Here is a 26,620-nt window from a genome sequence, read left to right as displayed (position 1 = left end):
TGTGTGATTGTGTGTGTGTTTGTGTGTGTTTGCATATGCATGAATATGTGCAGCCTCAGATAATTTGTCGTGAATATACATCAAACAGCTTGTGTCCTTCTTGTTTCTCCTGCTGCAATCTTTGCCTTTTGTAAACAGAGCAAGTGCCGCCATACGCAGGGAGATTAGTAGAAAATGAATAAAAACATGGGAGCTGAACTGGGGCCTTTTGCACAACACATTCCATTACCAGTGCACCATGGGAGGAGAGCCGCGGCACTAACTTCATTCACTACTCAGTCAATAACACTCCATTACATTTTGTCCCAGACGCGTGACAGCACTGTTTGCCCGGAGTCACTAACATCCTCTTTCTGTCCTTCCCGCCATGACTTCAGATTAGCAGCTCTTATAATGCATCATATTTGACTTCCAAATTCACCCAGCCTTTTCGATTGACAGCCATTCCACTTCCACAGCCATTGGTGACATCCCACCTGACAGATAGACTGTATAGACTATATATATTTCTCTCTAAATCCGTTTACTATAAGTGGAGTTGGAGAAGAATACGCTATAACTCTCCCGGGACAGGAAGGCACAGGCACTGGATGCGTGGGCCACGAGAGAACGCGGTACAGTTTGTGAAAGGAAAAACTGTGTCTAAAAGTACGAGGAGGACGGGAGGAAGGAAGGAAGGAAGGCAGTGGGTATAAATCACACTGGAGCATCCAGAGATGAGTGCCAAGGAGAGGCGTGTATGCTGGAAGTGTATTGTTCAGATGGGGAAGATGGACAGCACATTCTCACCGCCCGAAAGCGCAGAGTTTGGAGAATTCGTCAACTGTGTTTACAGAAGACGCCTCCCTCCCTAAGGAATTAGAATAGAAGCGAGTGGCACGGGCACAGAATGTGAAGGCGCCTAGGCCAATAGTGAGTAGTAGGCTACAATAGATACTACAATAGCTATACTATACAATAGCGATTGTATACAATATAGCGACGATGGGAGTTTGAGAAATAACCAAACTGGAATAACATGGATAAAGACCATGAAGGATGGAGTCTTGCGATAAGAAAATATGTTATATGCAAATATGATTATGACCCAAGTCCAACAGGAACTTATGGAACAAACCAGTGTCAATAGAGATGGTCAAAGAAGGCCAATCAAATTATTCATAAAAAGAACAAACACCCACCACTCAGCAAGTCACCATCACTTACTTGATGAAACCATCCAAAGAGCAACTCAGGTAATTATCAACGTTAACCACAGAATCATGTGAATTTCCATTTCCACAGACCAAACCTTTATGGGTGGACCAAATCATAGGTGTCCAAGTTCACATATATACTTTATCTCTTATAGAAGATGTACTGGTATCTCTGGTTGTGTGCACTAACGTTTATCTTACTACTATAATAGCAGGCCTTTGGCACCAGTGACTCAAGTTACTCAAGTTCGCATGTGCCAAGCACCCTGCAGCTCACACACACACAGCACGCGCGAACGCATACATACACCGCAAGCACGCATATACACACCGCATACACACACCGCACACACACGCACATGCGCATGAACATGCATGGAAACGCACACACACACACACACATACACACAAACAACACACACACAAACAACTCTCGCAGGTAACACGTTCTGTCTATAGACTGTAGAAATTGCGATAAAAGAAGGGAAGAGACAATTTCTCACCTCGACAAGCAACGGCGGTCGTTAATTTTGTCATATGCATTTTTTTTAATTCAAACATTGCACCGATCGGCATAAGAAAACACATAAAGAGACAGTGTCCGTGTAACATAGAACGAAAACATGTCAATAACACAGCATGGTGAATTTTGTCTATAGAGTCCACCACAAGACTAAACTTTGTTGCTCAAATGTAATATTACTCTCCTCCTTTAGCCTCCCCAAATGTCTTAACACTCTGTTGCCCAAACCTAATATTACTCCTCTCTTTGTGCCTCCCCAAATGTCTTGCGATATTGATATCCCCCCTCCCCCCTGTGGACTGTTTTAGTTATTTTATTTTCTTATGTTTTGGGTGTATGCTATGTGTGACTGTAGGCTATTGCTGCCTGTCTTTGCCAGGACACTGGAAGAGATGTTTAATCTCAATTATTAATATTATTTTCAACTAACCAATAGTAGTTGCCTTGCATTTTAAAATGTCAATACATTTTTCACCCCTGAATAACAATAAAAGCTATTAAATAATTGTTTTGCATGCATAGTATACTACACTTTCCATTCAACAATTACCCCTGTTACCATAAATTGACTAATTTTATAATGTAATCAAATGCTCACACACTAGCTGCTTTCAGACACACATAACTCCTGATATTCTCTTGATGGGCCGTATGTGTGAACAACATATCCTGACATTTGTACCCTGAAAATCTCCTGAATAATACTACCCCTAGTATTATCTGTAATGTAAATTATGTAAATTACCTTATATGCGAATGAGGATTAGAAAGTCAGTGTTTCTCACACAACTTCAGTGGGCGTGTTGATGACGCTTCTGCATGTCATTGAGTGGCCCCCTAAATGATAATCAGCTTGTTGCCTTTTGTTCGCTAAATGGTTGAATAATATTTAAATGTTGGCACTGCTTTTAAGAGTCATTTGTGGTGAACGAATGTTCTAAAAAGAAAATTTGTTTAATTATCGACTGGGGTTTCGACATTATTGCTATGGGTTAAATTACAACTAGGGGTTGAGCGCACATGCAAAAACTCTAGTTTGAATAATAGCAATGTCCTTGTTTGAATGATTTCTCTCTCTCACACCTGAGTATCGTGTGAAAGAAAAATATGGATTTGTCAAACAGACTGAATCATATTAGACTTTTACTCATCCAACCCCCTCACCACTGAGATGTTCACATTTATCTTTAAGTAAATCAGTGGCCACATATTTCTCTTCACCATGTTCCTCTTCTGCCCTTCCGAAAAGTGTATCATCCTTTGGATACCTGCAAAAACCTAAAAATGTTCTAAGTTGTGACATTTGACTTGTTAAACTTGAGATAAGACTTAGGAACTAGGAAAAAGTGTGTCTGTGGCATAAGTCCCTCCTTTATCCTCAACGTGCTGTGGACAAAATCTGCTTCTAAAACAGGATTTTGGTTAGCACTATGTTGATTGTGTTCTCTCTGTTATTGTCTCCCTTTCTGTGTTTTTATGTCAACATCCGATGTGTAAATTAGTATATTGAATGGATGTTTTTCGGTTTAAGTGAAAATTTATGTTTTAGGTGCCTCATTTACAGCGTATAGAGAAGGTTTCAAGTTGCAACAGCTAAATACCAATGACCGTTGTTTAACTGTAATAATTAAGGCTTGTGATATTTAGAGAGAATTAAGGGCATGTGCAGAAACTCATATCAAGGCCGTTTTTTCCACTGAGCCACCAAACAGCCAGGCTTTAAACCCCTTCATACCTCAGCGGAGGGAAAGTCTTGATCTCGAACAGATGACATGGGTTGCTCTGTGTGCATTTTTGTGAGAAGAACTTCATGGGTCACAACCACACACCTTCAAAAAAAGGCTAATTGAGCTGGGATTCTGACTCGTTCACTAACACGACTAAATGGATGTGGCCACATTGCGGTTTTGTATTAAGTCAAAATAAGGATTAACTCAATGCATAGAAATCCTGCACAATTTTTTAATCAATGTTATCCTGATGAGCCAATGAAGCTTGCTAATGCTGCGGCTTTCAATGTTTTAAGATCTGATCCATATGCCTATCCACCACCACACCCCATTGTGTATTCCAATGGGATACGCAGGGCACAGTGGCAAATCCCTATTCACATGCAATCGATTTGAGATACTCTGTGTGGCTGTGGCATAGCATTGAAGAATCTGCCAGATGCCAACCCTAGGCTAGGGGAAAAACTGTATTTCTCCAAGACCACTTTCTTGTTAGAATGACTCATAGTTTGAACTCACATCAGACCCCCTTTTTTGGTAAGCAATAGGTAAGCAATTGAGCAACCCTAAAATGTAACCCTTACCCATTTCATTAGAACCTGTCCACAACATTTGACACACACAAATCAAGACAAAGCAAGAGATACACTACTACACACTAATCCCTACTACACTGTATAGAAACTGACATGTCCCCTCTCTTTTCTTAATGCTTTTCATCATGCAATGCTTACTGTGTTACAGTGACTGTAGATTGGCGTGTTTTTTATGGGAATTCACTAAAGTATATGCTTGATTCTACACAAACTGTAAATTGCCAGGGATGCAGGCTTTGGCTGTGAGTGTTTGAGTGTGTGAGAGGAAAAATAAGAAAAATAAGAAAAACTGAAGTACATAGCGTCAAGGGATTCAGCAGCCGGGAGTGAGGAAGAGAGGGCGAAGAAGACACAGGGTGAGAGGGAGAGTGAGCAACACACAGAGCGAGAGAGAGAACGCAAGCAGCAGTTTGTCAGAGATCAGGCGGCCTGCCTTTAATTGCTGAGCAGTGGCGTATCTGCAGAGCTCTCAGGAGAAGCCAGCGCTGAGATGTGTGCGTTTTTTTTTTTTGGATGGTAATGTGGGGTGATTGAGTCAACAAGCCTCATTCTGCCTAGGGGTGTCTTTCACCTCTCCTCTTCTCCCTTTCTCCCCCGCCACCACCACCACCTCCCCACCGCCGGCCCTCCACAGGGTAATTCAGGGCAGTGCAAAAAAGAGAGATAGCAGCAACAAGGAACATTACTGCGGCCTCATACACCACCCAACCCCCCCTTAGACTGGCTTTGGACACCTGCAACACCCTGTCACCCATTGGGCCATTTCACAAATGCATGCAATGACTTCTTCCTGGCAAATGAGGTGTGGGAGGAGACTACGATGGGGAGGGTAAGGAATTGGGGAGAGAGGGGAGGGGGGGGATTTGTCCTGAGGAAAACCTTGGATTTTTCCACACACATACTTCATGCGCTCCTCCAACCCATCCAGGGATTACCACTGCCCTGACAAGGACACAGACTTCATGGAATCTATCACTCCAAACAACCATCCAACACTTTGGGGCTGAGGCACTATGCTCAATTAACTCCATTTGCCCCAGGTGACATAACTAGTCCGCTACAACAAGGCCCGGGCTGACTTAATGTCTGTTATATATGCATTGTGCAGTCTTATGCCTCGATCAATGGTTGTAAATCAGGACCTGTGCAATAGCTCCATGTTGAACTATACAGTTAATATCCATTGTGCTGAAGAATGGCTATGCGATGACTTTGAATGTTTGACAGATGAGGAGACATAGCAGAAGTTTGTATCTCTCCCTCTCAATCTCAACTCTACAACTCTAAGGTTAAGCCCAACTCACTGGCGCTGTTATTAAGAAAACTGTAGAGTAAATCCTTATTTTCGTTTTTTGTTCTCAAATAGGAAATCGGAATTGCTCTGAGTAATTTCTGCTTGTCGATGCATTATCAAGCTTTTATACTAAGCTGTGGATACAAAATCTTGGTGCTGATCAACCTTTGTGGATATAATTGTTCGGGCAGTGCTTTGTATATTCCTAATCAGGAGGAGGAGAAATACATTTTCGGCTATGACCCCACTCATTGCTGCTGTAGTACTACAACCACTTCAAGACATGAATAATAAGGCACCACAAAATATGCATTTGACAGATGGCTGGACAATTGTAGAACACATAACACAGTGTAACTGCACTGTATTCCCAATGATCCGAAGCTGTGCCAATTCGTACACATAAAATTGATACATTGTGGCAGCTTTTTTTACTCTTTTCTTTTTAAAAACATTTTATTTGCCTCACTAGGCACGGAATCCTGGCCCATGTTAAGCATCGCTATCTATGTCATTATTATAAAAATTGACTTTTGCAGGTCACAACTTTACAGGGCAACTTTAATAATTGCCATGTAGGCCTACTCTCTAAGTTCAACTGACAGAGACAGCCTCATTAAAGTATGATTCATTATTTAGCAGAGAAAAAAACTCCTCCAAAGGCTGAGTGAGATTTTGCTTGCCCCCATTTTTGGTCAACCTTCATTTCGGATGTTGGATCAAGAGCGAGATTCATCATTATAAAATTCTACTGGGGCCATCATCGTGTTTCTCTAGTGCATAAAGTACACCTTCCTGCACAGCTCTGGATTAATTGCAAGTCATGAGCCAGGTGACATCATCACTGGAAGGTTAGACGAACCAGTCGTTCATTTGTTCTCCCCTCGGAATGAACCGCCGCCCCATCATCCGTTAAGAACACGCATACTCCGACATCCACGTCAGTGCTGTTTGGCTCTGTGTCGGGTTGTTCTCTATTTCACATCATTGGAGGGAACACGGACGCCACCTCTGAAGATAAACAGACTTACAGAATGTAGTTCTAGTTAATGATTCATTAACAGCTGGAATGACTTTTGATTAAACTGTTGATTAGAGGCAGTTTCACCGCCAGTGGACTCTACCTTTGCATATAACCTTCCCTCTGAGGGATGTGCCTCCTCCATATGAATCATATTTTAAAGGTGCAATTGTTCATACTGTGGTTGGATTTGTGTTCTTTTTCAATTAAAAATGATTAGCAAAGCAGTTGGACTGCTATCAACATGGCTCTTCTGCGAGGGAGCTATTATTACCACAGTGTTATTACCCTGCGGTAATAACACACACATCTTTTCAGAACGTCTGTTTTGTTTTCTGCATTGCTGAATAGCTGGAAGATGAATAGAACAATAAATCCTTTCTTTAATTGCCCAAGGATCACAGATTTGATTTGGATATGCGATATGCCTGAAATATGTACAAGCATGTTAATCATTCAAAAATAATTTGCATTGCAAATAGTAGAATTTTAATTATTTAGAAGATTTATAAAGATAGGATGATGATGGTGACGGATCATTAGTTAGCTTCTTAACAGGTTTCCACAGTGTAGGTTTAAGCAGTTGACCTTCAGCAAACCCATTATCGCAGCAACTGGTTGAAACGTACAACTGTAAGTACTTTCCACGTGGCTCAGGTTTGTTTAGGACAACCATAATAACTACCAAAACGCACCAGTGCGTTTTACTTCAGCTCATTGTGGATTTTATTTTGTGTGGAGATTTTTAAAGAGAGTTTGAGGCATTTTAAAGATGTAAAATGGCTAGTTTATACGTAGGTCACCTAAAAAACTTTTTGCAGGCAAATGTCAACCCAGAGAAGCCTGAAACCAGAGAGTATTGGAACTAATAGATTGAGAGCTGACCTGAGCACGAAGGGCATACAGAGTTTTTTGCTCAACTCACACTGACCTCTATCTCATATTCTCAATTCACAACTCCTGCTACGGTGTCGTGCCTGGAAAAGGCAAATCTTCTAATCCAAGGAGAGATGAAGTTATTTCCTCTCCATCTCACCGCATATTCCACACTTGTTGACACCCGCGCACAGGCAAACACACACATATCAATCTTTGGCAAGGCTTAAAGGTTACCCTTTTAAACCTGCCCTCTGCAGCCTTGGAGCATGTGCAAGGCTCCAAATAAATAGACTGGCTTTCAAGGAAACTATGGGATAATTTCTTCTCCCCCTGACAAAGATCAATGTTGGCCAGGAGCCGGAGAGGCATACGATGTCTGCCAGCTAGACTCAGGGTTTTCATCAGCCCCTGCTTGCTTTGTTTCTCTGGACATACAGATCATGCAATTTATTATCATGCACTTCCTTTTCTTTTTTCGTGGAGAGCGAGAGAGGCGGTGGCGGTTGGGATTCTCCTGCCAACTCTTTCTCGCTTTCTTTTTGCTTCCCCTTCCTTCTTCTCTTCTCGTTTTAGACACATAAGGCCTCTCCACATTCAAATTGGATCTTAGAAATCAATGTTTATTTGATTAGCACATTCTTGATGCAGACCACCGAATCTGTGCAACCCGTCTTTCTATACGTATAGATTAAGGATAGATTTATTTATGTTATTAAGGCATATTGGTGAGTTCAAATTAGTCATTCGTCATTTGTTCTTGTTATTTGGTATATTCTTCTTGTGTAGAACAAGCAACACATTTCCACTTTTCTAAATCCCCTTGCGAACTCGGTAGACTTGATTACATTACATAGATTTGATTTGTGTGCTTTTACCCTTGACCCATCATCAACCAGTTGGATTGATATAGGGTTTTATATTTTTTTATATAGAGTCCAGTCCAATCTAGAATCCAGTCCATCACGTCGGTCTGGCGAGTATTCTAACCTCCATCCTTACAAACAAGTTTCCACTCTAACCATCAGCATTCTAATGCACAAACTCAGCTATTGCACCTTAAGGACTGGTGTGGTTTATTCACTGCCTGACGCCTAGCCCCCTTTACATTCTGTATGGTAATGGCAGGGTATTTTGTGATGACAAGACATTCAAGCGAGAGGTTATGCTTTTATGTAGATGTGACATACCATGCAATCAGGCAATGTTGCAATGAGAAATTCTGACAACATCAACAGAAACGTCTAAAATTGCATAATCAGATATGTTCCATGGGACATATCCCTAACACAAAATCTGTGTTTGTAGAGTGGGTGCTGGATCAAAACTGAGATGGTTTATCTTATGATTTGTATCACTTTTGTGTTCTGCCCTCTAGCAAAATGATATTTGCCATTCTTGCTTTTACTTTATATTATAATGCAACCCGGTATCACGCGATTTCGTGCTCATGCACACAAACGTTAATCTGTGCACATCGTGTCCCAGATCACGATTGTCAGACTTTTTTAGTGCTGCACAGAACGAAATGTAAACCAATGCATTCTGATTGGGAGCATTCTCCGAAAATTAACGTTGTTTTTGAGGAGGTCTGCTTACAAATCAGAAATGTTGACAAATATATAACTAGATAATAATATATACAGATATATAACTAGAGGGTGCACTGTACTATCTGCGCTCACCCCTTCTGAAGCTTCTCGCTCTCTCTGTCCCTCCCTTTCTCTCTTTCTCTCTCTCGTTTCGTTTTGTGGAGCACGTCAATTGTCGGAGAACGCTCCCATTCAGAATGCATTGGTTTACATTTCGTTCTGTGTAGCACAACAAAAACTCGGACAATCGTAATCTGGGACACGATTCAATAGATTAATAGGGTTTGTGCGCATGAGCACGAAATCGTGTGATACCGGGTTGTATAATGTCCTCTAGCTAAGCCAGGTTGTGGTACTTTTTTGTGGCCAAAGTTTTCCCGCTAACTTCTAACCTGAAACTAGGGATGCTGGGAAGTCTGTCGTGTCCAATTTCACATGTCCAATCTCAAGAGGAGGAATATGAGGTGGATTACATATATTACTCACCAGAAAGTCAGTTTGCCGGGCAGCTTCTCTCCCTCCAATATCACTCCTGGACGCAAATCTTAAATCAAAAGTTCAGAGCCCATTTTCCGAATTTTGTGGCATACTGGACGACATGCAACACATGGAATGGCTTCCTTTGCGCTCTGCAATAAAAACTGAGAGGGCACTTTTAAATCAGGACGATTGCAATACATGAGAAGAAAACATGGGCTGAATGGCAATGAGTATCCAACAGTTATGAAAAGATAAAATAAGTTGGCAATTTTCGCAAGGAAAAATTCAGGCTGAATTTATGCAACTGTTTTTAGTGTAGGCCAGAACGATAAACAAATGATTATACCAAATTCTTTCTTTTTCCAAGGGCAGATGCCCCTGTGTAGTAGCTTTTGCCTTGGGAGATCTGGGTTCTTATCTCTTTTTTACCCTTTTTACCACACAAGCACCTCCGTAGTCGACCCACACAGCGGTTGTTGGTTCTCCTGCCAGAATATATATTTTTTAAGGCATCCATGAGCAAGATGGTTGTCAAGGTCAGGTCAAAAAGAGGTGAGTGTAGCAGTTAAGACAAGGTAATGGCCCTGCTGTACATAAGAATAGATCCTATGGAGAAGATTCAACAGGGGAATTGAATGGGATCCTTTGGTAGTAACACTTTAGACCACATGAGCAGATCCTTTGAAATACGTTGGCATCGCTGAGGCAGCATAAAATCCAATATTTGATGCATTATCCAGGTGGAGCAATTTGGTGTTGGTGTGTGTGGCTGCATATATAAATGTGGAATATGGGAGAGTGTAAATACAGAGAACGAAAACCGTGAGCCGATTTGAAACTTCACACGCCATAACAAACCACGTCACAGGGCGATCTATTTCAGAAGATTATTATACATCCCCACTGCACGCTGGTAGTTTAATATGGTACATCTTGAAAGTAGCAGCTGTGTGTGTCAGACAGCTGGATATTGCTATTTGAAACGCAATGGATTCCGTACGCTTTGGAAGGCGATGCTACTCTGATTAACAAATGATGTGAACATCAGCAGCGTAACTGCCCATCTAGGTGCACAACAAAAAGCTGTGAACTAATTCCTAACCGAGAACTTAAACATGATTACTGGACCACTTCCCTCAGGGATGTTATCAAACAAAACAATACAACATGTTCACACAACACAAGGTATGTCTTTTTGGTATTATTATTCTAAATGATTAGTTAGCAGTACTGAAGTAATTGCTCCTTTACCATTAAAGTGTCCACTGTGTTTTTGTCATGCCAGGACAAGCATTGGTCTCGCCCTCCTTTTCAAAGCTCATTAAAATGCATTCCATTTAGGAATATGACTTGTTTCATGGAAATAACACATAGCTTAATTTAGCATCCCATCCTGGATGACAAAATAATGAGCTTGTGTCCGGTTCTACACGGCTGCACTTCGCTGTGTTTACAATGTGAAAAGTGGTTTAGCCCAGGCAGCTTGCTACACTGACACTTTAAATCCTGCTGGTCGTCAAGATGTCTCCTCCCTGGCTGTCCAAAGACAGAAAGGACTCTTGCGTTTACTGTGACGTTTGCATCATAACACGCAGCCGGCTTAAACTCACCATCACCGCAACGCAACCATTCAGTACAGCTGCTGAACACAGAGAGCACTCCCAAACACTGCACACTCCTACCGGGCAGAGTGGAGTGTTAAGCAATGTAAAAACCGTAGATGTTTGCACATACTCCCCAGAGGGCCTTTGAGATACAATGCTTTTGACAGTTGAGGAAAAAAAACACATTGACAATCTATTTGGACGGCCTCTGTAGCTGCCTAATGCATGTCAATGCCACGTGGAATAGAGAGAAAAATGTTAACAATGCTATTATAAAAGTTTCTTTCCAGCAGGGCTTTGCTGAGCCCTTGGTAATAACAGCAAAACGCTAATAAACCTCAACTACTCTTAATCTGCTGAAACCAAATGTAAATTCTATCATTTTGGCTCAGCAGCAAACTTCCAGTAGCCATGAAATGTCAGAGAAAACGCAAGCGGAATCCCACACAAGAGATTGAATTGTATTACTATTGTTATTATTATTATATATTTTGTCTTAACGAGGAGGCAGTTTAATTAAAAGATATGATCTCTGTCCCGGACCAAAGTGTATACTTTTATGCTACCCTCAGCCAGAAGGTTATCTTCAATGGCTGCCTTCAATAGGCGAGCACAGCCCGCGCAAGTACAGGCAACTTTACGCGCGGATCATTATGTCTGTATTAAAGGTCCACCCCACACTGGCCCGTTGAATTATTAACCTCTCGGTGAAGTTCACTTCACATCTGAGACATAATATGTGTTTTGAGGGATGGAGAATGTGCCCTTTCCAGATCCTTCTCACGGGAGCCAAAAGGCTAAGCATTCCCCTGTTAGTATGGTCAGCCTCCTTGGTAGACTTTTTTTCCCCATGTAGCCACTTGGGTCTTACAGTTCAGGAATAAGAGTGGTTACATAACGTGTCTTGCTAACTTGTTGAACTGGAGTTAATGTGGAGACTTTTTACTTTTTTCAAACAACCTATTGAAAAAGTTGAGACGTGTGGTTCCACTTTCATAATTGACAGGGAAACATCTGCTCTGTCTTTGCATAATGTCGGCGTTTGTGTCGCATTCCTAATGACATGGCATTCGTAGGGAGAAAAAGGACTGGTGTCAGACGAAGGGATAAAGAAGTAGTGAGGCGGCATATTTAAAGCCCCTGACACGGCGAATCTGTGTTTTAATTTGAACAATGGAAGTTATGGCCATTTAAAGGTTACATCTAAAGATTGCATTGATCAAGGGATCTTTTACTTTTTGTGTGCATTCAGATACCACATACAATTGAACAGAAATTAATTCTGTTATATTAGCGCCTAAAAGATGGGGGTTAGTGTTTAAAGGATGATGTTATGATCGGTTTGAGGTCAGAAGAAGCTAGAATGCAGGAAGAACGGATGCATGTGAATACCTATGGAGAATAAAATTGAAAAAGAAAATACATTTCCTGTAAGTTGCAGGACGTGAGGTTGGTAGCAGCCCAATTGACACTCGCAGCATAGATCTCAAACATGACAAGTGGACGCAATCATCTCTGACAGGGACTTATGGTAGTCAGGCAAAATATTTGACTGACCTGAGCATCACTTCAGATTAAAGAAATAGACTCAATGACCCCCTTCGGTTTCAGCATGTCGTTATTCATTGCCGTCCAGATAAATTCAAATTTTATGAATGAAGCATGCTGATTGAACACAAAGGTTGAGGACGGTGCCGGATAAAGCCCATTTTTACCCTGCTCACTCATCAGATGGTGCTCAGAGAGGCAGAAGATAAAAGCACAAATTATGAGACACTCTTTAAAAAGCAGATCAACAAGACGGCTTTTGTCCCAACAACATTTGAGTGTAAAGCCAAAGTGCCCTTGATGAATTTGTGGCAACGGAAAAACAAATTATTCACTATAGATCAGGGATGGGCATCTGGCGGCATGCGGGCCGCATAGGCCCGCATCCTCACCCAGTCAGGCCCGCACATAATTAAAAAAAAGGAACAAGAAAGATGTGAAGCAGATTATCTGTTCATAGAATTCAAAGGAAAACCCATGTGTCTAGTTTGCTTAGAAACAATATCAGTCATGAAAGATTTCCACTTAAGTTGCCACTACAACTACTACAACTGCAATGAATATCATGCTTGTTGGGTTTGAGTTCATTGAGTTGTTTCTTGTGTTGTTTTTCAGTTTTGTGACATCATTGAATGATGATGTATGTGAGCCTTTTGCATTGATAAAAATACTTTCATGGAAAACATGAAATTAATATATGTTGGTATAATTAACATACCATACATAGATTTTTTAATGCAAAATGCAACAGAATACAGGATATCATATCTACCAAATTCTAAATTTTGTAGCTTCTCTCAGCTTACGTTTAGTCATGAGGCCCTCTGATGGTTATGAGGAAAAATGTGGCCTTCTTTATCATGACATTTGCCCATCCCTGCTATAGATCCATGGAACGCCAGCAGAAAGAGCACCACGTCAACATCAAAAAGATTGACAAAATGGACAGAATTCTCAGTAAAGGAGAAGAGCAAACCTATGAGAATCTATGAAAAATGATTGCATGGCAAATGGAAAGATTTCTAATTGCCCTTTCTAGTAGAATTCTCATACACTACAAGGTTGCAAATATAAGTAAGTTCTTATTAAGGCAAGGCAATTGCAACTTTATTTAATAGCACTTTTCATGACACAAGGGCAGAAACCTCAAAGTTGGCTTCACAGTATAAACATTGTCATACAATAAAATAAGAATAATAGATAAGTAAAAGAAAAACATATCCAAAGAAATTTGTTAAAATAGAAAAGGTGCATGTATTTAAGATCAAATCAACAGTCTCTGTCGATACCCACAAGTCCGGACCTCCAACCCACCTAAAAGAATTTGGTCCCTTTCGCTGGTCCCAACCCAGATTCTAGTCATTCTATTCTAGGACTCTGATTCTAATTTCAAGGACGCTAAAGAAAATTCTAGGACTCTAACCAGATTCTAGGAAACTCTAACCCAGAACACACGTCGGGAACTTCTAAGCCACGAACCAAAGGCCTTATTCTGTGGACTTCCAACCCAGACAGAACCTCGGGAGGACTATCGTAACCCAGACAGAAACTCAGGTCTTCAATTTCTCTGGGACTCCAACCCGGACCTGAAGAAACTTGGGGTCCTTAATTCCTGGTACCCAAACCCGAATTTAGACTCTAACCCAGACAGAAACTTGGATCTCAACCCTTATCCTTTCTCTCTGGCATCAGGTCATGTATTTTTTCTGGTAAAAATAGAAAATAAAGGAAAAGTTAAAAAGGCATTTTAGTAATAACATAGAAGATAAAGGCAAGTTAAAAAGCTTTTAGAAAGGGCAATGTATTTAAGATTTAGCAGAAAGCTAAAGCAAAACATAAAAGTCTCAGCTTGTTTTAAAGGTGCTACAGAGTTGGGCAAGCATTAAGTCCTTTGAGAGTTTCCCAACTATTTGTTGAGTATAAATCCTGCTTTCCATGTTTCGTGTTACTCTGGGGATAATTAACAGATTGGTCTCAGAAGATTTTAGTGGTTCTAGAAGGCTTATGTAATGAGAAGCATATCAGTTAAAATATTTTGGGCCTAAACCATGTATGGGAGTTATAGGTTAGGCACACATGATTTTTAAAAAATCATTCTCTGACCTACAGAGCCAATGTAACGATTTATGAATTGGTGTAATATGTTCAATTTGTTTGGTCTTTGTTAGAACTCTAGCAGCATTCTGAACAAGCTGAAGCTTCCTTAGAGTTTGATTTGGGAGACCTGTAAGGAATAAAGAAGAAAATAAAATATAATATTTTATTATTATATTTTAAATATTATATTTTATGAAATTATCATCATTAAGAAGAAAATATCAATGAAATGGGGATTTTTTATGAGAAAAGTGCAAGAGATTGGCGATATACGGAAGAATACTCAAAGGACTTTCAGGCCTATACTAGGGGGTAAACACTTTACATTGGAGAAGCCAATCAACACCACGTGAACCTGTTGACCTGTTGGCAGCTTTCACGTCTTCACTTTGTTAGCCTGTCGGCTCCGATCTAAAGCTCAACAGCTTGACTCTCAACAAAATCATCAACATCGTCAACATCTGGAAAATTAGGATGCAGAAGGTGATGTCTCCCGCATGGTGAAATGATAGGGAAACCGCAAAGGACTCTTATGAGGAGGTGTGGGCATGATGAAGAGCAGGCAAAATGCATAATGGATGCCCTGACACATCCTCTGAAGCTCAACTCTGAGAGTGTCTATTGGGAATGGTCCATAGGCCCTGCAGCTGAGGGTTGTCTTGACAGATTTGTAGTATGAGGTTGCTAAAGAGAAAGTTATGTATGTTCAAAATTAGAATCATGATATTTTATGAAGTTCTATGTTTACTATAGATGGCCTATACATATAAAATATATTTTCATGGTGCATTTATTGTATTCCTATGTTTAAAGAACATCTATGCTTTGATAGTTTATGATATTTTGTTTCTTTCCTGACTCTATATGTTCAATAGCTAGAGCACGGCGTATTACAGATGGGAAGCTGTTTATCATCCCATTCGATATTGAATAGGATTTCAAATTCCAGAGTGTATATGTCTTATAGAAATATATGTTTGAAGTGATAAAGATCCTTTCAGTGTGGTAGATTATTATTATTTTCCATATTATGGTACAATATATTTATACAAAAATGTATTAATGAGTTTAAGACACAGGCGGACAACAGACAATCAGCAAAAAATATGTACTGAGAGTCAGTACGACAAAATTTATCTTACTGCAGGTCCAAGTCCCAGTGTGCCGACATTGCTGTTTTTGATCCGTCATACACCAGTAGACATCAGTTAATTAAAAGCAATGGAAGTTTGACGATAGATTGTAGACAGGATGCATCTTGGTTTTTGTGAAAGTAATTAACTCTGAGTTGCTGTTAATAAAAATGCTCATGTACCATATACTCAAAGGACTTGGTGCCTGATTGTGTAGAGACAGGACTTCGTTGCACTTTAATTTTGAAAAACATTTATATATATTCAGATTTATTTCTCATTATTTAAAAAGTTGTTTATTTATGCAATAGTTTGCTGATACTCATTTCTAAACCGTGGTTGTAAAAGAAGAATTCAGTGCCCTCAGATATGTGTACCTTTCAGATTTATCTATCCTTTCTCTTGTAGTACTTTGAGCAGCAGAAACAAAGAGACATTCTTCAGCATTACATTGGGTTATTGGCAGAGCGACCGGCAGTGGATTTCAGCCACAGACAAACACAAATCTAGATGGACAGATAGTCTGAGCATTATGTTAAAGAAATAGTATTGTATTATGCTCTGGGTGAACTTATCCTTCAAATGCACCCCATCGGCCTGGGTGTTTGCAACTGTAACATTTTAATAAAGGGTTATAAGCATTGCACTTTGGCAAACTGCCTTTAATTTAAACTCTAGAGCCATAGAAAATGGCGGATTGCGGGCGAGGAGCCTGAGAGCACCAAGGAAGAATTTCTTTCTTTTTGGTTAACTTTGCTCTGACCTCAGCAGCAGCTGCTTGTCATTAGCTGTTTTAAGATCACAAGCCAATTTTCTGAATGCACATTTTTGAAACCTTTATTCTCTTTCCCAGTGCACATAAACCAAGTAAAAGCTTTACAGAGTCAAGCTTATAGGATCCTTGAAGAAGCCTCAGCGAAGCCCAAAACAGTGGCGCAAACCATTGTTGTAGCAAATGTTTTGCTTTTAACACCAATCTCAGAATCCATTAGCTATCGTCTGACGACGATTTACCTCTAATGTATGGCTGGGCGATTAATCGAATTTTGATCGCGATTTCGATTTTAGCGTCAAGCAATTTTATAGAAAGTTCAACAGAAAGTGCAGAACAGCTGGACTCTTACATTATTTTAGATTTGAATATTTTCTTTTTGACCATTTTCTGATTTTTTTTAGGTGAAATTTCAAAGATCTCCGTTGCAAGGTGTTTTTTGGGAGACACATGCTGTATAAATACATCATGTTTTAAAACTCAAAAAGAATCGTTTGAATAATCGTGATTTCAATATTGACCAAAAAAAATCGTGATTAGGATTTTTTCCATAATCGAGCAGCCCTACTCTGATGACAACGTGCAATATTGCTGGGGTTCCGGTGTAGTCTGGATAACGGAAATCCGGGCAAATACGTACTGTGCCGGCCATTGTTTTCGATATGCTTTGTAAGTATTTCAGGTGTTTCAAACAACATTTGGGCTAATCTCTATTAACCTAGTGGTTGCTACGCCCATGCATGATACACATTTTAAATGATAACTTCATCATTATTGTCCGATAGTCATGAATAAACTCGTTACACAATGCAGCAAATAACCAAACAAATAAATAAATATTTCTTGCGGTTATTGAAATGTTAGGAGTCTGCTCTGGAGACTGAAGGCGAAAATGTAGCTAAGGTAAGACTCTGTCTCAGACAAGTGTCAATCAAACCTAACAACCATTTCTGTTCAGAAGAAGTTCTTCCATGAGTGTTCTCAATGACCTCTCTTCAACACTAGTGTTGTTAACAGACCATCATGTTGAATTAGAACGATGAGTGAATTTGTGAGTCAATTGTGGAATACAATCTAATGCTGACGATGGATAGCACTTCTTGTTTCAGACGTGGGACGTAAACAACCGGTTTGAAAATGCAAGACAGACTCTTGGTCCAGATTGGTGATTCATTCTCCAGACTACACTAATAGCCCTTTTTATCATTAAGTCACATTCATCACGATAATTAGCCATTGTTTGGTTAATTATTGCTGTCAATCTGGGGGCATTACCAAAGTAAAACACTCACTTGAAGAGATTTTGAAGTTTTCTCTTTGGCCCACACCTTATGCCTAAAGCAGCAAGCTAGCAGGAAAAGGCAATCCTCAACATAATGGAGGCAAATGATTGAGGAGGACATTTCCACCTACCATAGCCCTTCAAAAGTGGTGGCAGAGACTGTTGTGAAAGTCAACCAGGGCCTCTGGCAGCCTCACAGAGATCTGTTGTTCTGTAACGCCGTCCAAACAGCGGAGGGAGACAGCAGTCAGCCTATTAAGAGCTACTCTAAATTACATCATGTACCAATGATCAAATGGCTTCCCTTTCTCCCCTGTTTCTGTGATACAGTGATCATCACCATTAAGAAAAGGTCCCTCATATTTAGCCAGGGAGATCTGGTGATGGAGATGATTTATTAAACAAATGACAGAATAGACTTATACCTGGATGTCTTCCTTGATATATTTGGGATGAAGATAGGCTATGCAGCATGGGGCTAATAAAAAAAGGTCAGAATGCCAATAGTTAATGTCAGCAAAGGAAATCAGGTTCCAATCGAATTAGTAAAAAAAATAAAAATATATCTATATTATAAAGTGCAAAGCTTTGTTAGGCAGTATTTAAGGATATATTTGGATTTGATTTTATAAATTGTTTTTCTGTATATTAAGCTTAGAGCCGATCAGGTTAAGACCTCCATTAGCCTTGAGGCTGAGCTTTAACTGTAAAATCCTCTGTGACTGAGGTGGAGGCTTCCTCCACCGCCGAAGGAGCTCCCCCATAGTTCTGCTTCACTCTTTGGCTGCAGATATGCCTGCAGAAAAAGAGTGAAAGAACGGAGACAAAATCCAATTCAGGTCGTTTATGTCAGTTGACTCAGCTTTGGATTGTAATGCAACATGAACAATTAATTGTGTGTATATTTTTCGTACCCAGCTGGTTGAACCCTCGATCAAACGGTGATGAAAACAAGTAAACTCTGCTCATTGCTGTCCCTGACCAACCTTCCCAATGCCTCCTATACCAATAGGCCACGCCAGCCTGAACACCACGATCAATCACCTCCAACATTTCGCCACCATGGAGCCACCCTTTACCTGCATAACCACTAGGGCTGGCCCGCATTATTCGAATATTCGAATACTCGTTCGGAAAATTTGTATTCGAAGCTTAAATCAGTATTCTGAGCTTCGTTGTTTTTTTCACGTGCCTGACGTTACCAGAGCGAGGGAGGCAAACTATAAGCGACACCAAGCAGAGAAGCGAGAGAGGTGGAGGAAGAATAGATATGTTTCCCTTCACTTTACAACACAACATTAGCGGGATCTTGGAGGAAAAGTAATGCTTAGCGAGATGCTAACCTTAGCTTAGTGTTGTTTACGTTCGCTTTACAGCGCTGCGCCAATCAACTGTGACTGGCTTGCTGAAGAGCGTGAGCGTCTTGGGAATACCCGGTCAATATAATGGATGTTATATGGACACATAAGACAATAAATATTCGGTATATGTTATGGATTTATTGTACAAATTCCCTGAAAAGATGCACGTTGCAGGATGAAATTGAAAAGCTCCCCTAACGGCTGAGATGGCAGAGGACAGCTGATTTGGAACGGAACGACAGCTGTTCGCTTCAACGGGGAAAAAGTAAGGACCTCCAACTTACTTGGGCCTACTAATTAATATTCAAAAGCTATTAAATCTTCAACAAAATATGCAGATACTGTCAAAATCGGTTCCAGGGAGTATATAGGGATTATTAATGTTGTTTTTGATGGTTTGTTTTTCTGGAACGAGTATTCGAATATTCGCTTGGAAAAACCAACGAGTATTCGAAGCCTGAAAAATGGTATTCGGGCCAGCCCTAATAACCAGTGAAGGCTCAATTCAATGTACGGTACAACAAAAAGAAAAAACGATGGCAGTTCCAGAAGATTTTATAACTTTGCCACCCACACACACACACACACACACACACACACACACACACACACACACACACACACACACACACACACACACACACACACACACACACACACACGTTAAAGGGATATACATGTTAATGGGATATACATGTTACTGTTATATACATTATACCAAATTAAACATTGTTCAATTAACACTATCTGTTCTGCTTACTCAACAGGAAATTTGAACTTCAAAGAAGGGCATGGATATGACATGAAATGGTTTGCAAGAATGGTTATTATGTGTGTATGATGGTATAACCTAAGAACTCTTCAGTCAAGTCATTACCAACAGGGACTGGCAAAAGACAGCCCGTGTGTGTGATATTAGAGTCACTCTGCCTTTTTAATGTCCTATTTCTATGATCAATGGGCCCTTTCAGCCTACCAGGGGAAGAGCTTAATTCACTGCTTGCTCCAGTTAACACATTAAACACCCAGACCTGCACTCACAGAGGACCAACTCATAAACCCTGGTTGAACTTTGTAGACAAAAGTGGCCACTTATAAATTATTTGAATATGCAAATATGTCGCCTCCCCTACTGGCAATTAAGGGAGATTAAATCAAGTCCCATTTCACGAGCCATGCACAATTAGGATTACATTTGACAAAGCGTCCATTTTTAGTCCCACATCAAAGGGTCTGAGTAATAGCTTTGAATTCCACAATAACAATAATGTTATAAATAAAACATGAAGGTGGTGGTGAAGAAGTCACTGTTCCTATGCTGGAGCAGTGACTTTGTAAAATATGCCATAAGGCTGATGTGGAAATAGATCAAGAGGAAATGTATTGCAGGCTTTTGTAAGAATAAAATCCATGTGTTTTGGGGTGTTTAGTGTTGGATAGGGAGAAGATTGAGGAGAAAGGGATAGCATATTTTGCCGTCACGCTTTTACTTTATAGAAAGCAACACAATTCGATCAGTTCGGTTATTTAAATTGATTATAGCTTTAAGAATAAACATCTTCTAAGGGAAGATGTCGTTTTTTCAAAAGTTTCAAACAATCTTGACCCTTTTTTGGGGCTGTGTTGCTGCTGGAATTATACTGTCACCTAAAACAATTTAATGATTTTCTACACAGTGAGAGAAAATCCTGACAAAAGAATATGATCTTTAATGTTGCCTTCTTCCACTGGGATTATTTGAGAGTATTCTTGGCATATTTATGCCTCTGTGTTAGGTTGTGCTTTCTAATGCAACTAGATGAAACTCTACCCGGAGGATGAAAAGATATACAATTAACTCGATCTGCCTTTCCCTCAATTAGATAAATGAAGTCAGAAAACTTTATGTAGGCTGTGGAATTGTTTGTATTGACACAAAAAAAGCCCAAAAAAGAGCATGCATGTTTGCAGGACATTTGATGAATATTATGACAGGAGGAGGACAGATTATATTCGAAAAATTGAAAGGTTTAATAGCTCTTATATATAATTCTTGTAATATATAATAATGTATCCCTTTCCCTTTTGCCTTTTAATTTCTCATCCATTCCTGCTACTATCAACCACTCAAGATCTACACATTTTTAAATGATATCAATGAATGGATGTGGAATCTCCCTCTTTAATAATATACCTGTGTCCCCGATGAGCTCCCCTCCTCTGCAGGGATATACCATGGACCGCCGGGCATATCTACTCTAGAATAATAATAATAATGCATTTAATTTAGAGGCGCCTTTCAAGACACCCAAGGTCACCTTACAGAGCATACAGTCATCATACATTTAAAAAAAAAAACAAGATATTGTGTAAAAATAAATAAACATAAGCAATAAGAAATAAATAAAACAAAAACAAGACAAAACAAAACAAAAAAACAATCAAAACAGTGATCAGTTAGACGTTGTGTGCGAGTTTTGAGTTGTGACTTGAAGGTTGTAATGGTGTCTGACTGTTTTATGTGTGGGGGGAGGGAGTTCCAGAGCCTGGGTGCTGAACAGCTGAATGACCGGGCACCCATTGTAGTGAGTCGTGATGTGGGGATACATAGTAGTCCAGCAGAGGTTGAGCGGAGGGAGCGGGAGGGAGTGTATTCTTGGAGGAGGGTCGCAGAGATAACTGGGGGCTAGGTTGTGGAGAGCTTTGTAGGTGAGGAGTAGGGTTTTGTATTGGATACGGTAGTGTACTGGGAGCCAGTGAAGTTGAATGGGGTGATGTGGTCAGATGATTTGGTGCGGGATTGGGTAGAGTATAGCGCCATTAATGTCACACGCGGAAAATTGATAACTAATTCTAAGAGCAGAGAATGCTATTAACCGAGTGGTGGCCTGTGCTTGTGGGATATTTCCCTTTTTGAGTTTGTGTTTCATTTCTTAAAAATGACCCAGACCACTATCCATCCCTCAGGTCTGCCGCTCTATGTGATAGGTCTTGATATGCCGGGCCATGTAAAAAAATTGTAAATACTGTTTGAGTGATTAAGTCAAGTTGTGACCAAAGTCAACTGTAACAATGCTAACACAATGCCGAGCACTTCATAAGACCATTTTCACAACAGACTTCTAGAGCAGACCCATCATCATTTTTTATGAAAGACACCTGTTCGTCCAATCATAATGTCTCTGTGAAATGTTATAACTAATGTTTAGCTTAACATCACTAGACTGAACTACAGACTCGTAATCAGCATTCCTTTTTGCATTTTGAATAAATTTTCAAAGGACATGGATGGAAATTGAACCATTGAAGTGCGAGAAGCAATCAGCCAGTAGTGACTCTCACAGGCTACCTGCAGATCCCCATGGGAAGTCCCAGGGAAACAGCATACCAAACATTCTACGTCTTCTGTCTGTTTACATTTCCTGCTGAAATGTTAATTTACTGCTATGGAATCTTTGTCTAGCATAATAGTTGGATTGCACATCTAATTCAGGATCCTGTACAAGCAAACCCTTCCCCAGCCAGAACACCATTTCAAACCGACAAAGGTTTAACATCACGGTTAAACCCGAATGCATCAAGATTGCGACATCATGAATATCGCTTTGACCGAAGTAACTCAAATTCATTGTTCCGAATAATTATTAAAAGCACACTTGTGTTGTGTATTCAGCAGACAAACAACATTATACACCGGCAGCATCTACTCATCATCACACCACTTTTCAGTCTGTACCACTAAGCTATTATCTCAGTATGCATAGCTATTCCGGTATAATCTTCATCTAACCTGGTTCTGTGTGGTATTGACTGCAGACGAACAAACGTGGGGCCATCAAGTAATTTATCAATATGGATCTCTCTGGACACATCTTTGGCAATCTTGAGTTGAGGTAGAGTGAGAATGCCTATCTAGTTCCATAAACGGATGGCCTTTAGAGAGCTAGAAATTGGAAATGCCTGTTCACTTTATCCCTGCCCATCGCATGGCTTTTCCTTGGAATAGGAAAAGACCTTCCCCCGCAAACTGCAATTTGTGAAATATCCTGTTTGGACCAGTGCTAGCCTTGACTGTGGGACATTAGACTCTGTGTCATTCATCATTAAATGCCTCAAACCAAGACTGCCTTACGTTTGTGGTTTCATATTTTTACCTTCAATAAAAACAAGTATTTTATTGAATAAGTAACAGTTGTGTCTTTCTTGTTTATCTGAAAAGGTTGGGGCTGTACAAGCGGACAGTGTGTGTGTGACGTGTCAATGTGTTTGTGCGTGTATGTGTGTGTGTGTGTGTGTGTGTGTGTGTGTGTGTGTGTGTGTGTGCGTTACCGCAGACCATAGTGCGTCCGAGGCTCCTGCAGTACGCGTCTTCCAGGCCGTGTGCTGAGAGAGATGGTTCTGCAGCATGGGTCCTCAGTGTCATGGTAACATGCTAGACATCGGTAACTGTCTAGCCTGTGGCCCCGAACAAGGTAATAACAGTGACACCATCTGCTGCCACTAATACCATTACGTATGACAATAATTAAAAACATGAGGTAAAAGTAGAATACCAAGGACGACAAGAACAGCAACAACATGTCACTCACCTTAGAGATTTTTCGGAGAACATTCTTAGTGAAGTTACATAAGTTCTCCAGAGTGAAAATAAATTGCGCACAGAGACAGAATGACTTTGTATTGATTACAAAAATCTTTTCCTCATTTCATCTGCTCTTCTTGACACCATACACACACGTGCGCGAACGCGAATATACGCACATGGTAAGAGTTCGAAAGCTCAAGGCAGTCTATCAGTCTCTTTATTCTCACTCTTCTGTACTGTTATTTTGTCTTATCACTCAGTCAAATCAATGGTTTTGCTTTGCACACAAAGCGCGCACATACACATACACACAAACACATATCGAATGCCATTTTCTATGCATTCTGTTATTATGCTATCCAACTTTGGCAATGTGTTCCAGCAATCCAATTTCCTTTGCACAAAAAAGAGAATACTCTATACACATTTGTAATCACTGCAACTATCCAACTATCCATTTCTCAAACTACACAACATTTCATCAATGACTATAAACTTCTGAACTTAAAATAAATAAAACTGTACCACGACCAGGATGGTGAGTCTTCCATATAATAAAAAGGTATAAAAACATTTTAAGAGATTCTAAGATCCCTGCCATGGGAGTCTTATGGTTTTATTTCAGTAAATATTGCTCCTTAGGACATTTGTGCAGTTTTTCTTCCACAACAGAGCATGAAGGGAGGTGTTTGTGTGTGTGTGTGTGTGTGTGTGTGTGTGTGTGTGTGTGTGTGTGTGTGTGTGTGTGTGTGTGTGTGTGTGTGTGTGAGAGTGTGTGTGTGTGTGTGTGTGTGTGTGTTTGTGTGTGTGTGCGTATCTTTGTGTGTGCACACCCACACACAGTATGCTTGTGTTAACCTTTCCAGTCAACCCTTGTCCTGCCTTTTGTTGTATTTGTGTAATTCTGTGTGGATTGAATAAATAATGGATTACCGGTTTTGTGTGTGGATGTGCACGTGTGTCCTTTGATGGAGTTAGCAGGTGGCAGATGGACTATATTAAGTCCAGTGAGAAGAACACAGTCGTCACCTACATCTCAGCAAACAAGCAACGTTTACTTTAGCATTTGGTGTTATTTTGGTTCATTTGTAATGCATAAGTTCTCTGCAGCTGAGGTGGAAGTGGGCATTTGTATGACCACTTCCAAATTTTGGACAAGCTATAGGAGTCATTCCAGCATTGGTATTGGCATGAAGTAATGCCTTTTTTCAAGAATGTTGTTAAGACATACATAGTTCATAAATGTCAAACAATTTAAGGTAGGCTATTTTATGATACATTTCCTAGAGATATACATTGGTAATATGACAATATTGTTAGCAAAACTTTTGTCTGAAATAATTACTGAGATATGTAGATACATCCCAATAGATACATTCTAAACTAATGTATGAACACTAACATTTATTATATTATTGTTTGTAGATTATACTACTTTTAATGTAAATGTTTGGCACCACAAAGAAATAGCAATAATACTCTTCCACATAAATGCATTGTGTGTGGATAAATTCATATGGATTCCTTCCAGTGTAGTGGGTTAAGCAGTCAGATGTGAAATAACCTTTAGATTAATTGTGCTAATCCAATTGCACAGTTTTGAAATAAGCTCTTAAACTGTCCTCTCATTTTCTGCATGTTTTGATAGTTATATATTATGTAACTGTCTCCTCATACTGTATAATAATCCAAAATATAAAATATAATAATTGATAATAATCTATCATTAATGATCATCGTTAAAATATGTGTAAAATATAATAATCAGAATCCTTACATAGAGACAGTAATGAATCAATGGCAGATGCTTTTATAAATGGAGATGAATCAATTTACTGTTTGCTGCATCAAGACCAGAGTCAAAAGGGTGGCTGTTTTCTTAGAGTAAAAGCATGAATATAACTTGGCTTTGGCAGCATTCATTAAATTCATAATTGAGAGCTTTTGCATCGACGCGAGTTCCCAAGTGTGCACTGTCGACTTGGGATACCACACTGTTTGTGTTCCTGTACCTCTAATTACAAATTATGTCCTTATAGCAAAGGCTAATGTGGAGAGAACTTGGCTGTCACGCTTTAACGTGCACATTTTCGCTGTGTCAGTGCTTTAGTGGCCGTGCGTGGCAGTGTGCTTATGGTGCATCAATACAGTCAGCGCAATGAGATGAGTTAACATTATGCACAATGCCCCCGCCCCGTGCCTCAATAGACTATATATTTAAATTGATAACCCCGGTCACCGGGAAAAAAAATTGCATAAATCTGACCTGGCTGGTTTTAATATGCCTGTTGGCAAATTTATGTTTAATTCTTGTCTTCCCAAAGTCCATCAAAAGCGCAAAGATTGGTGGAAGTGTGCGTATGCTATTGATTAAGTGGCGATATATATATTTTTAATGGGTGTCTGTTTCTTTTAAATAGAAATGTATGACATATATATAATACGTCTTCAACGTCTTCATAGTGATAAAATATCCCAATTTCACTAATCATGACTCACCAGCCTTTTGTGTCGCCTTTTGTGTGTATGGGTGTGTGTGTGTGTGTGTGTGTGTGTGTGTGTGTGTGTGTGTGTGTGTGTGTGTGTGTGTGTGTGTGTTTAGATGTGTCTGTGTGTCATTAACCTGCAATGCAAGGCCCTTCCCCCAGGAGGGGTAGAGGGGGAAAAACACAGAAAACAAGACAGACAGCACCAAGAGCAGACAGAGCACAGCACGTAGAGAGAGACTAACACAAGCAGGGCATCAGCAGAGACAGAGCGAGAGAGAGAGAGAGAGAGAGAGAGAGAGAGAGAGAGAGAGAGAGAGAGAGAGAGAGAGAGAGAGAGAGAGAGAGAGAGAGAGAGAGAGAGAGAGAGACACACACACACACACACACACACACACACACACACACACACACACACACACACACACACACACACACACACAGACGGACAGAGACTATCCTTCA

This window comes from Gadus chalcogrammus, chromosome 5, assembly GCF_026213295.1.
Source record: "Gadus chalcogrammus isolate NIFS_2021 chromosome 5, NIFS_Gcha_1.0, whole genome shotgun sequence".
Classification (NCBI taxonomy): domain Eukaryota; kingdom Metazoa; phylum Chordata; class Actinopteri; order Gadiformes; family Gadidae; genus Gadus; species Gadus chalcogrammus.
This window is presented reverse-complemented; position numbering follows the sequence as displayed.